This window comes from Lygodium microphyllum, unplaced genomic scaffold, assembly GCF_053477565.2.
Source record: "Lygodium microphyllum isolate KBCC unplaced genomic scaffold, Lygodium_microphyllum_v1.1.10 scaffold_42, whole genome shotgun sequence".
Lineage (NCBI taxonomy): Eukaryota > Viridiplantae > Streptophyta > Polypodiopsida > Schizaeales > Lygodiaceae > Lygodium > Lygodium microphyllum.
Window position 1 is genome coordinate 118,753 of NW_028229525.1, and position 3,748 is coordinate 122,500.

Consider the following 3,748-nt stretch of genomic DNA (forward strand, 5'->3'; position numbering starts at 1 on the left):
AGCAGTATACTATCACCCCTACTATGCAGTATTTACTACTTGGGGCTATTCAAGTATTGTCAACACGGGAGGCTAAGGCATGGTGTCTTATGTAAAGCCACGTATTAGATTGGCAAAATTAATATCAATACCGCCTACCATACTAAAGCTCGTTATGCTGCAGCTAAGTGGGTTCTTCACCACGAGACTCTAGCTGCTAAGCCGCCGTGTGATGGTTGCCGAGGTGGAGGGAAAGGAAAAAGGGCAAACCCTCGACCAAACCACTTTCGTGAAAAAAACTAGGGACGGAGTCGAACCGTCATTCCAGGACCAACACATTGCCATTATGTTACCTAGTTGGAGGTGACCTTGGCCACCCGAAACTAACGAAACGAAAGAAAGAACAAGGCCATAATGATTTCATATTTAACAATCCCGAGTCAAGCTAATACAATGGCCCTTCCTTTAGCTACAAACAATAGTTTCCCAAACAAAGCCAGCCTTCCTTGAGCTACAAACAATGGTTTCCGTCTGTTTTTGATATTTATAACTGTTTGTATCGTTTGCTGATAGCAGTCAAGCGCGTCGAAATAGTATGTTTTTGGCAAGTAACGGGATTTGAACCCGTGTTTTCAGATTCACAATCTGACACTCTAACCTATTAAGTTATACTCGCCCTCGGGGCTCTTTGCAAGCTCCTTTAGATCCAATATAGGCCCAAGCAAGTCTGGGATCGATTTGACTAAATATAAAAGGAGAATCGGTTAAAATGAGACAGAGCTTTCGTTTCTCTTATCTACCCATCTTAATAGGCAAATATGCTCACTATCGGACTTGAACCGATAACCCATAATGGAACAGATTTTGAGTCTATCGTGTCTACCATTTTCACCAAGTGAGCAAACAAAGCTCTCATCAAAGGAAATGTACAATAGGAATTTTCCTTACCTGGCCTGCTTAATCCAATCCTTTTTTGAAACCACCCAGTTGCGCTTTATTTATGGAGCTTGCTTTAATTTGGTCAAGCCCTAAATATCTTATCAAGACATAAAATTTTTGCCGCATTTTGTAGCTGGTTTTCATTTATCTATGTTTCTTTCTCGTTGTCCAACCTTTTCACTCTTTCATTAGTTCATATCCGTCTATTAAGGAACCAAGTAACCGAATATGCTTAGCATATACGAAGCCAGCTGAGATGAAAGGAAAAGATTTGAATCTTTATCAGCTCATTATTATTATTATTCCCAATGGGTGTAATTGTTATTATTTAGTTTAGTTTCATTTAGTAGCGGATTGTTTTGAACGAAGGCTTGTTTTCTTCTATAACATGATTTTTTTTCCTAAATCTTAATCAATATCCATACAACAGCCAGCGAAAGTGGCGAAATGGTAGACGCGCTATCTTGAGGTGATAATGAGGCCACTCATGGGAGTTCAATTCTCCTCTTTCGTAATCGTTTCTGAATAGAGCAAACAAGGCCCTAGTAAGTGGAATTCTTTTATTTTCAAATGTTAAGGATCCGCGCAGCTGATAAGATTTCATTAAATTACTACAGCTAGGCGAATTGCATATGGATCCAGGCTCGATAAGTAGCTTTCAGACTTGATAAGTGGCTTTCAGACAATGGCTATGGACTGCTAGTAGATGGCATTTTGGATAATCCAGTTTCTATCCCTTTCCGCATTATATATCAAATTCTTAAAAAAGGTACCAGGTCAGGGAGTTAAAAGCCCAATGCTCTACCAACTAAACCATACACCCAAGTATTATTATTACTATTATCCATTCTAAGAGAAATTTTTATATAGTAATTGAACGACAAGAAACAACTCCCAGTTCACCGAGCAATAGCTGAATGTAAAAGAATGGCTGCCATATTTACGTTAATCAGAGGTAAGGCCGTGAGTCATTATGTCAGGAAGGATTGTCAATGTTCCTTTCATCCATCCACCCTTATCGCCTAGTGTAGGTCAGGAGTCCGGAACGTGAGATGGCCTTACAGCCCAGCCTAGCCGCTTGGTTTTGGCTCTACAATGTTACACAATACCCTATTGATTGCCCTCTGATCCAGTCACTCAGCCAATCAAACCAATTACACCTGCCTACGCGTTTTTGAATTTTCCTGGCTTAAGGTTTTTTGAGCGACAATTTATATCTCTGACAATTCATAATTTACCTAGCCAACCCTTAACGTCAAAGCTGAGTACTTTGTGTTCTCAAAGTCGTAGGTCCATTTGATAGGGCATGGTAATGTGCATAGTCTTGTAGTGGGCGATCCTATGCTCGGCGAGTTTCACTAGCCAGCCCAGCGCTCGTGCTCATCGGAACTAAAATTTCTAGTCGGATTGCCATCATGTGGGGAGGTTTAACATAAAGTTTTGGCATGCTTTGCCTTGCCATAGCAAAATAAAGCAATTTATCTTGTTTTGCCGTAGCAGCTTTAAGGGGAATCCAAGGTAAGGTGTGTTGATCGGCTGGCTAGTCATTGGCAGCAAGTGTATGCCTTATCATAGTAAAGCAAAGCAATCACTCTTTTTTGGCATGCAAAGCTCTGCCTACGTAAAAGGCAATCTCTATTGATTGCTATAGATATCTATATATCAGATAGATGAAATAGTGAATAAACCACCGAAAAAGATTCAAACCTTCGAATGACAAAATCAAAACCCGTTGCCTTACCACTTGGCCACGCTTCACAAGCATAAAAAACATATATTTTTATAGATAACAATGGCGAGATCTTTAAAAGGCAATTGAACTAACGAGGAAAACAGCCTATAGCACAAACAATAAAGGATAATTACCTATGTCATTAAAAATAAAAAACTAAACGACATCCAATCAAGCATTAGGCAAGCCATATAGGAAACGATAATAAGATCCCGGGAGTAGATCTCGCTGTCAAGAGGAAACCGGAGGGCCTGTACCACCCGCATTTGGAAACCTACTAGCAATGAAAAAGCACCTAGCGGACGCCAAATAATAGAAAAGAAGTCTGTATACCACCATATGCTGCACTTCGTTAAAAGCAGCACTCTGTCGAGATGCCTAGCCTGCCTAGCTATGCTTGGGCGAGATCCATCAAGCAATGAGATAGCCGTATGATGGGTGACTCGCACGTTTGATTTGGAAAGCATTTATTTAGCCTATACCATTCACAGCGCGGCAGGAGCTAGCTGTCTGTGCGAGATTTGCTTGCCTACCCTTTACCGCTATACTTCGTCATTGAGTTGATTATGCGAAAGTAGGCCTGCCTTCTGTCACTACTAGACAGTACAGATAAATGATTAACTTTACCATATTAGTTAAAGAACCCTATCAAAGTAAAAAATATTAGCTGACAGATACGTCAAGAAAACCATTGAAAACACTGATTATTTACCCATTTTGCTAGTGAAAAAGAAAGATGACACGATACATCTTTGTATTATCGATAGAGCTTCAAATAAGGTAATTATTAAACTTGTTTTTCAATGTAAAAGAGTTGTTTGACTAACTTAAAGGTGCAAAGTATTTTACAAAGACTAACCTTAGGCAAGGTTTTCATCAAGTTAGAATTAGAGCTTAGGATATTTTCAAAACTGCATTTCGAACAAGTTATGAATACTATGAGTTTTTAGTTATGCCTTTTGGTTTGATTAACGTTCGACTACTTTCATAATACTTATGTTTTAAAACCTTATTTAGGTCAGTTTATATTGGTTTTTCCTGATTATATCTTTGTTTTTGATAAAGTAAGAAAAGAACACTTTATTTGTTTGCTTTATT

General features: G+C 39.0%; 1 non-coding gene across 1 annotated transcript; it reads right to left on the reverse strand.

Annotated features, from left to right (window-relative positions):
- Nucleotides 1-582: 582 nt before the first annotated feature.
- On the reverse strand, nucleotides 583-655 carry TRNAH-GUG (transfer RNA histidin (anticodon GUG)). The gene has a single exon. It is a non-coding gene; the product is annotated as a tRNA-His (tRNA).
- Nucleotides 656-3,748: the final 3,093 nt, after the last annotated feature.